At 45.9% G+C, this 12,186-nt stretch overlaps 1 protein-coding gene across 1 annotated transcript in view; it reads left to right on the top strand.

Annotated features, from left to right (window-relative positions):
• The first annotated feature begins 816 nt into the window (after positions 1–816).
• The window catches only part of LOC142589531 (uncharacterized), a 193,856-nt gene continuing 182,486 nt past the window's right edge, over positions 817–12,186 (top strand). The window contains exon 1 of the mRNA XM_075700952.1: positions 817–1,872. The gene's annotated coding sequence lies outside the window, so the exon portion shown is untranslated. The remainder of the gene's footprint in view (positions 1,873–12,186) is intronic.

The following is a 12,186-nucleotide window of genomic DNA, read 5'->3' as shown; positions in this document are numbered from 1 at the left end:
GTCGTCGTGCTGTTGACGTCACAGACGCGTACGCACGCGAGCCACACACACACAAGTACTGAATTTACACGTTTGTCCAGCTGGTATCGCTTTGTGGAACTACAAACAATGCAAGGCAGCCAGGTCACCGCAAAATGCTTCGCATAACGTGCATCCCCACAGTGTGTGGTATCTGCACATTTCTTTTCCTCTCTGCAGTGGCATAGTTGGAGATACAATTCTTGTTCGCACTGATGCGGAGAAATCTGCCGGCTCTTCTTCCCTTCAATCTGTTCCGAACTCATTTTACTGTAATTAACTGACACCGAGATCATCATCAACTCACGACTGCTGCGAATGGAGGAAGCCAGGTCTCGTATCGGGATATGAAGGAAGAAAACAGGGTAGGTGGTTCCATGAAAGAAGAGGAGCCATGAAAGACGCCATGACTTGAGTCGCGAAAGTCTCGGTTCAATCGCACTTCCTTGGCAACCGCCTGCCCCTGGTGTCACCATTACCACGGCCGCTGCTGCTGTTTTTACCCTCTTCACGATTCTTTTGCACATTACACAGCTAGGAACCAAGTAAGCGGCTCACCCGCTCCACTCACGGCGAACCGTTAGGAAAAGCACAGTATAGGGAAGCGCGCGACACAAAAAAGCGGGAAAGAGGGGCACGGGCTGGTAGCGACGGGATCGTGGGAGAGGAGCGTGCACGCAGCGTCCTCTTTCGGGGGCTCGGGAAGCATCGCCGCTCGCGCCGGCGCTCGAACGGCCAGAGCAGCGGGCTCTTCATCGGGCGCCCATCGCACGGCTAGCAGCCTCTCGCAATCAATGTGCTCCGGCATTGCGGCCGAACGCGGCGTGGCGGTGCCATGGCCACCGAGTCCGAGCCGGGATTGTTGCCGCAGCAGCAGCGCGTGGCGGAGCCGCAACAGGAACTAACTTCCGCTCTTCGCTCGCGCCGGAAGCAGACGCACGGACGAAGCCAGCGTGTCGTTGCGGTCGCTTCAGCGCACATCCGACGCTGTCGTCGATGAGCGGGTGTCGTTTCGCCGCAAGTGAACGCCAGGCCGAGGTTATGTGGGGCACAGTCACTCGCGCCGTGCAGTAATCGGATTCGGACTCAGAAATAGTGGCAGGAATGCCACACTTTTTTTTACGAATGAGTTTTTAAGCCACTTCGGCGACCGAAGGACGTCATCCGGCGACGTATTCCGGTCGTGACGCAGCTCAAGCCTGCATTTACGTGTGGGACGTGTGACTCAACGCAGTGGTTTCTGCCAACGCAAGGAGTGCTTGTGATACCAGGAAAAGACGACTCTGGTGTTGTGGTCGGCGTCTGATGTGCTTGTGATCTCACGCAAAGGGAGTATCTCGCGCCCGAGACGGTGGCCGATTAAGCAATTATTCGTGCACATTGGCTGTTGGGCTACGTATATTCCAGTCGACAATTATTGCACCAATACTCACTTGCGCGCCTGCCGAGGACGTGGTAGACCTTCATCGAAACTTTCGCTTTGCACCTTGCTCGCTTCGACTGCAGGTCGTTGTCAGCATTTTTTTTTTTCATCTAGTGCTCCGCGCCGTCGAACCTGCCGCCGGAGCAACAGTTGACGACTGCGAGCTCTTGCGGGGACTCTGTCCAACAGGTACGCTGCACGGGACGTCTTCAGCCACTGAGACAATCCGACTCTCATTTGGGCATTTATTTGCTTCGTGCACACGGAATCAGCTTTATTAGCTGGATACGTCTAGCGCTCTATGCTCACATAACTGCTCTTGCTCAAGTTATTTGGCCAGTTGAATAGGCATCTCGTGTGGCCGCAGCGCCATCTCAGCCTCGAGACAGCTGTCTGGTGGATTACTGCCGAAGCTTTCATCGAACATAAGGGTGAGTTAAATATTTTTCTTTCATATTGTCTGTGACATGTAATCAATATTCTCAGTACTGCTGCAAAACTTCTCGTTTAGTCAAGTTTCGCCCTGCTCGTTCTGCATGTTTGTCAGCTCCGAAACAAAAACACCCCTACGTCCGGTGTTGCTCACATGTCATGACCTATTTCGCGAGGTGTTTTCAAATGATGTGAAGCGTATCAAAGGTGTTAGCGTTTACCGCATCATGCAACTTGAACCAATGAGGGGGGGGGGGGGGCAGACTGCTGATTGCTGATTTACTGCCGATTGGCAACGTTGTACGGACGGTGTTTTGACTCAGGTCTTTGCCTACTATTGCGCACGTGCATTTCCGAGTAGACTTGCACTCTTGCCATGCCTTCCTAGCCCCTGTCTGTACTGCGAGAAAATCGGAAGACAGCAAAATCACTTCTACAAAGAAAGAAGCACAACAGGAAAAAATATATCTGAAGTTGGACCTTGCGAAAAATGTAATTAATCTGACAGGGTTTCACACAAAAAACGAAATCGGGTGTGACCGATCTATGAACGCGAAGGCTTAGTTGAAGTTCCTGCAAGATCTTGTGTTAAGAAAAGAGAACAGGTTGATTTTGCGCAGATGTTTTGCGAAGCAGTCATGGTGGATTCCGAATATCGCGAACGGGATCAGACCGAGATCTGCTTTAACAAAACATGCCATGTTTTATGTGGAAATCAACCCAATTGCGTGGAACAGTTCTGAGACGACTTCCAAAGGCCTTTTTTTTTTTTTGCAGCGACATCGCGTGTAGTTATTTGTGACTTTGTGTTGAATGTACGTCGCGATGATATTAGTTATGTTCGTTCGAGGAGTAAAAAGAAACGTGATTGGATTTCTTGGGCTTGTAGCAATGCTTTAGGCTGACTTACGCGCGAAATAGATTCAAGAACTGGCGAGATGCATTGCAATGACATGCATATCAAAAATAACGCTAATATTTATGGTATGAAATTTAGTGCTGGGAAGAAAGTTCGAGTAAGTCTACTTTTATCTAGATATGAATCGTTTACATGCATGATCAGCCTTGCCTTGCCAATTTTACGCATTAGCCTTTCCAGAACACTTGCAGATCTGGGATTTTCTGACATTTATAAGTATGTACCTTATTAGTATCATATGAACAAAACAAAAAGAAAATTGTATTCGTTCCTTCACAAGAACGAGTTCTATAGAAAAAAAGCAAGAACTAGGATGACAAACGAATATGTACTGTCTGTCTGTCATTGAGCCAGTGAATCTCAACCAGTACTCGAAATATACACGCATTTCTTGTCGACCTAGTTGGGGAAACTTAGTTGCGCTTGCCTTGTCTGGCCTTATCTACGCATATGTGCCAATTGGCGCCCGTCCTCAGCTAGAAAGAGATGGTACAAGGGAGAATTTTACTGGGTGTGGAGAAAATTGATATATATATATATATATATATATATATATATATATATATATATATATATATATATATATATATATGTGTGTTTGTGTGTGTGTGTGTGCGCGCGGCAAGTTATTTTTCATCCACTTTAATTTCCAATAATTTATCATTTCTTTATTTCATTTATTAAACACGAGTGATGTCCCCTATGTTGTCCTCGGTGTCAGTGTTTGTTGGCTTCTCATGATATGACTAATAAAAATCGGGCCTCTCGGTTAACCCCCTTTCTTCTCGTTTATATATATATACATATACATATATATATATATATATATATATATATATATATATATATATATATATATATATATATATATATATATATATATATATATATATATATATATATATATATATGACTTAGGAACTAATGTCGGCCTAATGAGCCGTATAATATCTTTGGTAAACGCGAAAATGAAACGGCCATGCGGTTATTTGATACGCTTAAGCAAACTATTGCTTAACTGGTGAATTGTATATGCACACATTTGCTTTATAAGCGAATAAGCGCATATGAGAAAAGGAAAAAGAATTCTCGATGTTTCTGCTGAGAACTCACTTGGTTAATGCTCACCTTGGTGGCACCATTCGCTGCCAGCTTTACAAACGAAGCTTAGAAAGCAAGTCCCTCGTGTCTGTTCTTGAAGAACAAAAGGTTGAAAATTCGCACATCGAAAAAGGAGTATTGTGTCGCATAAGATTTTAAATATATGTCTTTACCGATGTAATTAGGCCTTCGCGATCTCCACTTACGCCTTTATAAAAACAGAGATCACCAACCATAGAACAGTTTAGCCTCGAGGCACCTATTCAAAAAAGCCGCCGAATAATTTCTTGCTTTCCAAACCTTACCTCGCTTTTGAAGGTGTAATCTCACCCGTGTCTAATTGACGAATCAGATGCGATCTTAGACATACAGTTAAAGGCATGACTAGTGACCCCGTGAGCACCAGTACGACTTAACAATACATTTTTTCTTGAATTAGTTGGTTTGTAGATAAGATAAGAAAATGCTTGCGCAATAAAGCGATGATAAGAACGCAGTGCAAACGGGGTTAGTGCTGCTCCTAGTCTGCGCATTGTGTCCTTGCCATATTATATTAGCGCTGCGATTTTTTTAGGTGCCATTCCTTCCTTTAATTTCTAAAGATACGTGCTGGCGCTTATGTGCTAACCTCATTCGTATTATTGCGAGCAGGTATTTTACTCGCGCTGTGTTGTCCTCTTGCTATCCTTCTTCCTTCATCCGTTTTTGTTCTTCTTTCCGCACTTCAGTGCTTGGCGCTGATAAATTGTGCAACAAACATGCAGATTCCTATATTTATAGAAAATAGTTCTCGGCAAGCATCTTGTATGTCATGCTTAAAAGCAGTGCAGTCAATTAATCGACCGTTGTTCGGTAGGAACGACCTGGGCATCCCTCTGATGATGCTGTCTGTACTGATCCTCTGTGTTAGAGGAAAAAGTCGGCTGTGCAATGCGAGACGCCAGGCGCGCGCTCATTGTTTCGTCTCACCCTTTCAATGTAAGGCTGGTTGGTGTTGTGCACTGTGCTGAGCGGAAACATTGTCGGGACAGGCTCACAGAACAGAACCCCACTAGCTGCTACATAGGGTCGGAACGACATCGTGCGCTCCGCCGCCGTGCGGAGTGGCGATACCGACGTACAAAGTTCATCCGTGACCTTAGAACAGACCAACGAATAAAAAATAAAATCCAGCGCCGTACGAATAGATTATCGTTCCACCGTTGGACCACCTTGTGCCAGTCGCTAGACACCCGGAAGCCACTGTCCAGCATATGAAGAACCATACGCGAACTGCGTTCCCTCTTTGAACAACGCTTCACAGCGCTGGCGCTCTTCCAGAGACGGCTGGATATGGATGTTGCAGAAGACTTCTGTGCGAGGATCGCTGGCCAAGCAATCGATTCAAGCTCTTCAGCTCACAGGCTCGACAGCCCCGTTTCGCGCGACTGCTGCATGGATCTCCTTTGCACAATGGAGGAGCTTGATGAAACTCTTGCTCTGTGCGGGCCATCTTTATCCCCAGGACCAGACGGAATATTCTATTAGGGTATAGAGGCTTGCGCGAGTAGGTCGTGATTAATAACGGTGGTGTTTGCGTAGCGCAGGGCAATCGTGGGCGCGTGAAGTGATCTGACTTATCAATGATGTGCTGGCTCTTCGTATCCTCTTTTTCTGTGTGTTTTCCCGTTTGCCGCGCATATATATTATGCTTGTCCACAAATGAAAATCAGTTGGATGTTAGCACTCTTTACTCGTCTCTGTCCTTCCTTTGCTACTTTAGTGGGCTACGCATACACCGCCGTTAGCAATGTCCCGGCGCACCTTGTGCAACCTGAGTGAATGCGCACGAACGGAACTGTTGGATGCCTACAACGTATATTTTGGCATGATGACATGGTTCCCGAAGAATGCAAGACATGACGTTTGGTCACAGTCCTAATGCACGGCCTACTGTAACGCTTCTCACACCCCACAATAGTGGTGGCCAGCTGTGTGGGAGTGGGAAATGACGATCTTTGCTCGCTTGGAGATGCGCCATTAGAGCACCACAACGTGTATCAACTTACATGGCTGGTTTCCAACGAGGCCACTCATCAAGAGAGAGCGATGTGGCGTTCACTGCGCATGTCCAGCGTCCAAAGTCACGTGAACGATTATCTGAAGCTTTGTTCTAAGATATCAAAGGGGCATACGATAACGTATCTCGCGAGGTTATTCACGATGCTCTTGAGAGGGTTCGCCTTGGGGTCACGTCTTTCAACGGATTTCTGATTACCTATTGAAGAGGTCGTTCTTTGTGTATACCAACGATAGCAAAACCGCACTGCACGACACCTTCCGAGCCGTTCTTCAAGCCGGAATGCTATGCCAAACCCTATTCAATCTCACATTCATTGGCCTCGTTTAACATATGCCAGCATAGATCAAGATATCAATGTGCGCAGACGACATACGTGTATGGACTTCAGGTGTGCCACGTCCTCATGTACGTGCAAGGCTTCAAAAAGCTGGTACTATTGACAGGGCTGTGCATTCGCAACGAAGGTCTCGAAATCTAATCAGACAAATTAAAAAAATTAAATTGTGGGGTTTTACGTGCCAAAACCACTTTCTGATTATGAGGCACGCCGAGTGGAATTTCGACCACCAGGGGTTCTTTAACGTGCACCTAAATTTAAGTACACGGGTGTTTTCGCATTTCGCCCCCATCGAAATGCGGCCGCCGCGGTCGGGATTCAATCCCGCGATCTCGTGCTCAGCAGCCTGACACCGTAGCCACTGAGCAACCACGGCGGGTAAATTTAGTCAGACAAATGTGCACTCGTTGCATTCAGTCGCAAATAAATGACAAACCGCACCATTTCTATAAACCATTTCTAAATTATTTCTTATGAGAAGACTCACAGTTATTTTGCCATAATAATTTACAGAGAGGTCTCATGTAGCCTGCTGGCTACCTAACTTGAAAAGCACCTGTCAGCAATGTACCAGCTTTTCAATTTCTGGGCGGGAATACTTAGAGAATGTCAGTGCATGCATTGCTGGAATTGTACCGGGCAGTTTTTCTCAGCTTTTCGAGGTACAGTTTGCCGTAGTGACTAATAGTTGCAAAATTAATCTTCGTGTTCTGCAGGCTATTCAATCTCGGGGCCTCAGAGTTTGTTTTGGTTTCGCAAAATGCGCGTGAACAGCGGCGACTATTGCAATCACCCGGGGCCAACCCATACAAACACATATTGCGGTGCAGGGGCTGAGAGTGCGCACAAGGCCCTTTTGTTCGAGGCCGTTCCCACCATCTTGCAGCACTGCCGCCAGAAAGGCCGCAAGCATTATTACTTCAGCTTTCTATCAGGCTTCACCCCCGCTACTAAGCCACCGATTCCTCCATAGCGTTCGGTTTGACCTGCAGTGCGCCTCACCGTTACAATAACCATAAAAATATTTCAGCTCTCATCTCCTGATATCAAAAAACTACATCTGCTCCTTTTGAATGAGAGGTACACCAATCACGTAAATATTTACACTGATGTATCACCACAGTGTTCGTCTGGAGGCGTGGTTTTCCCAGCGAGAGACGCCAACATCATTCTCAAGATGTGCCGTATAACGACATCAAGCACCGCGGCACTTGCAGCTCTTCACGCTGCACCTGCTCTCGTCAGCCAAGAACAACATCGAATATAGCCAACATTCAGCTACTTGAAGGCAGAACAGCAGTCTTTGCTATCAGCTCTGAAGTGTTCGTCACATGAATAACTAGTATTTGAGATTAGATGATGAATCGATACCTTGGCTGAGAAAGGACACCACGTGACATTTCAGTGGCTGCCAAGTCACTGTGGCGTCAAATGTAACCAACACGCCGATAACGCTACTAGGCCGGCTCTTCAAGGCAGGAATTAGAAGTCGACACCGTTATCAAGGACAGATGCTGCTAGAAAACTCCAAATGCTCACGGGGTATACCACGTTCCACGTGGGAATCACCCAGTGTTTTCTGGGCGAACGGCTGCACAACCTGGACTCCGCCTTCGCGTTCCCGCAGGACTCTGCCGACGCGATGTTACCCTGCTTTGTATAATGGGGCTAGGAGTGGCTCTTACGAAGTCTTTTGCTTTCCGAATGGGATGGGCCGATGCGCCGATGGGCTTCGTGTGTTGACTGGCATAATGAGAAAGTTCTTCAAGAACTTTTGTGTGGCTGTCGTTGCTACAATTTGTCGAGACGACCACTTGCAATCGCGATAGTGCGCTTTGATCAAAGGCCTTAAACAGAGGAACTCATTTTAAAATATCCTAAACTTACGAGCGGTGTAACGGTAGGGAGGAATAAAAACGACAGGATAGACGCTTACTTACGACTTATGTTTGTTGGAAAGTTGTTTACAAAAGCAGTAATTTGCGCATGTGTAGTCAAGCACATCTTAAGGTGCGGTCATACAGGGCCAACAGGACTGACGATGAAGAATCTTTGATATCATATGTGTCCAAAGACCGTAATGTGAACAGTTCAGAAAGGCTTTCTATTTATCCGCGAACGATATGGAGAGGACACTTACGCATCTGGCCGAGTGTACGAAAGTCTGGCCAACTTCTGTGGCCTGACTTGCCAGTCTGTCTTTTGTATTGCTAAGAGCAACTGTGCTACCAAACAACGGAATGCGCACGCAATCTTTACAGTGCGCAGACAAGTGCGCACCACCCGCCACGACCTTCAAGGATACTGAATGCTCCATGAGACTGTCTTTAAGACACCGGCCCGTGTGGCCAATGTAAAGTTTTCTGCAGCTCAGTGGGACTCAATACACCACCCAAAACGCACAGGAAACAAAGTCCTTTGCAAGTTTCTTTTGTACAAGCTAGCTTGTTCACCTTACCTTTCCCATGGCCATTAACCAGGGAGTACAGCTGAGACAGCTTACTGGGAGCTGTGAACACGACATCCACCCCACACATCCTACCAATCTTTTTAACATTGTGTGGAACAGTATGCACATACGACTTAACAACAATCTTACTTATTTTCCGCTTTTCATGAGTTTTTGTAGCCATTGTCTTCTTTAACTTCTTAAGCAAGTTGTCCTTCACACCAGTTAGCAGACTAGCTGGCGATCGACCTGGTCAGACGACTCACTTGCACGCTGAAGCTCTGCTCAATCGCGTGACTTTCCCAACGAACCAAGGCATGACATAGCAATAGCTCGTTTGACTAGCTAGTCTTTGATGATTTATAAGGTAACAGACCTTTCTTAGATAGTGGGGAGAATTCCCAACACACATGATCGACCCTATCAAAAATACTAAGTAAGTTCTAAAAACGACAAAGCATTATTAGCTGGTTGATTATGAATAAATGATTTAAACATTCTAATATGCTGCTATGTCCAATGTAGGCGATATGTTAGTCGATATGTTCAAAAATACAAGGATGTCACCAACATATCTGCAGAGTTTTGAAACAGGTTGTGTCACAAGCTCTGCTCGCGATTCGCAGTCCAGTTTGAGTGAAAAAACTCATGGGCCATTCCACTCTGTGAAGGTGGATGACCAGCGAAGCACACGACACAGAGGCGACGTATTAGAGTTTTGAACAAAGGTACGAACACATTTATTGTACTGATCGGCGGTCATTGGGGCGATACGCACGCACGCACATTCTCGTATCACCTCTGTTATTAAATGCGTCGGTCACGTAAGACAATGGCTGGCTCATACACCATTTAGCGATGGTTCGTACCACCGTAAATAAAAAGAAAATTAGCGCGACCTCCCCATTACGACAGAGAAATGAAATTCTACTCTGCAACGATGAGCGGCAACGGAGCCAGCTGCGCAACGAGTCGACGGTGACGAATGCGCGAGCCGTGGCACGAGCGCCTTTCCGCGGTTGCGCCGAGGGGCGCCAACGAGCCAGTTCGCGGGTTGTTCGCGAACGACGGACATGCCCTAGCCATATACGGCTCCGATGTGAAATATTTCACACAAAACTAGGGCCACACGGGAACCAATTCATATGCCCTTCTTTAGCACAAAGGTTTGGTTTTCAAGTCTCACAATAGTCGAACAGAGGTAGCAATTAAGAAATTCTTCTAAGTTATCTACATTGCTTGAAGCATAATTTTGAAAGGGCACTTCCCCATAAGAATCAATTGCCTATCAAACACCTAAACACAAATCATCGTGGCGAACAGAATTAAATAAATCTTCAACGTCAGTTTAAATGCCCTAGGGAGCTCTAGGCATGCCCGATAACAGGTCTCGCCGTCCGAACGCTTCAATCCGTGAAGGCGCGAAAAAAATTAAGGGGTTTTACGTGCCAAAACCACTTTCTGATCATGAGGCGAGCCGTAATGGAGAACTCCAGAAATTTCCCGTGAAGGCGTGTCCGAACAGTTCAATCTGAAGGGGTGACTCGGTGCCAACAAGTTTAGGTGCCGCTGCAGGTCGGAACTGACGCTATGCTGCCGGCAGCCCTTTTCAGTGACTATGGCCCGAATGGGACACGCAGCTTTGTGCGTCTTTGCCGAAAAGAATACTTCGAGAACGTCACTCTTGCGAGACTTCCCTATATTGGAGAGACGTTCCAGTTTGATGTCGGAAAAAAGGGCTACTATCCTAGATTTCGCCTTGGTTAGGGCGCAGTCATTTTCGAATGCCGACATATAAGCCGTCGCAGCGGAAGTAGACGATGACACTCTTGCAGTTTTCAAGGAACAAAGATCTGCACAAGCGGCTGTAGCCTTAATTAATGTTTAAAGTGCTACTGTTCGGTGATAATATGCGGTGATAGTGGCTGGCTTTGCTTCCTTTCTTTTTCTCTCTCTACTTCTCTATATCTTTACCTCCTCCTCCCGTCTCTCCCCAGCGCAGGGAAGCAAAGCGCATTCTTCCTTCTTGTTAACCTCCCTGCTTTTACCCTTTCTACTGCCCTTTCTATTTTCATACAAAATAGCTGTTTTTCGCGAATACCTTCCAACCAATAGGATGGATAGGTGAGCTAGTTGATAATACATTATAATAAAAACTTAGAACTTTGAAGAAATGTGTAGAAGAGCGCGTGTGGTGTGCTTCTTCTTCTACGTCGTTTGTGTTTTTAGCGCTCTAATTATTTATTATAACCTTCCAAACCGCATAGAAATGATACACATCTGCTTTCTTTACTTTAAAATATTACTGCATATTACTCCAAGCCAACCTCAAACCCCGATTCATTCTACAACCAGTATCTGTTATCGTTAGCAGCTTGCCCATGCAGATGACGCTATTTTTCGTGACGTGGCCGAACTGTCTGGGTATTTGACGAAACTTCGCAAAGCGTGACATCGTTTGAAAAATAATTAGTTCTATGGTACTACCTTGCGTAATATCCTAAATACCAGTCATTGGTATCACACGTAATTAGCTTCTAATTACCTTATCAGACCTTCATCGTCATCTTCCGACTCTTGCAAGAAGATAGCGTGTCCGAGCATTGTACCGAACACAGTTATTGATTAATCGTCTGCTTCATCTCCAAAGACGCTTAGGATATCAGCTTAGAATATAAATAGTTAGACAAACGGTGTTTCTTTTTTAAATTTTTTAAGTAAACTTCACGAGCAATGAAAGCGTTGACTGCCAACTGAAAGTCTGTTCAGATTTTTGGAAGAAAGATTATGGTGTTGTTGATTTGCAGATGTTCTTGTGACTGATGTGCGCATGCCTATGCTGAAAAAAGGTATGAATTTCCGGTGAATTTCAAATAAACTTCCAGCTGGCAGTCAGCGCGTGTCTGTGGTATTTGTTTCTTTGTGTCCTCGTCTTTTTCGCGCTGTTTAATCCCAGTTCTAAATATGAACGAACTATGAACCCTCATCAAGATCTTACTAATGAAAGTGTGAATCGTGCTTTTGTTCGATCGGAGAACCGTCTGGCACCCACGAATGCAACGCAGTGTGTTTTGCAATTCCTGTTGTCTTTCTTCGCATTTAATGCATGTCTCATTTGACCTATATGTCTAAGGAGGTCATTTGGCGATGTTGCAAAAATCCGGCTACCACTAAAGGACGTCTCGAAAATAGCTCTAGGCTGCGGGTTACCATATCACATGATGAAGGACACTGCGCTCACGCGTTGGAATTCGAAGCACTCCTCCGAGAGATATTGCCCGCAGCATAAAGGCAAAGTTCTAAGAGCCATCTCTTGACATTGATCTTGTTTTCGCAATGTTAGGAAAAGCACTATCAGCCGGCTTACCGCTTGTTTTGGCAAGGACTTGAAACGTCTACTCGTTCAGTGGCAGTCTAGCAGGTTTGGCAATTCGCGATAACCTCC

The sequence above is a fragment of the Dermacentor variabilis genome, chromosome 8, assembly GCF_050947875.1.
Source record: "Dermacentor variabilis isolate Ectoservices chromosome 8, ASM5094787v1, whole genome shotgun sequence".
NCBI lineage: Eukaryota > Metazoa > Arthropoda > Arachnida > Ixodida > Ixodidae > Dermacentor > Dermacentor variabilis.
Note: the sequence above shows the minus strand (reverse complement) of the source record. Positions and strands in the feature narration are given on the sequence as shown.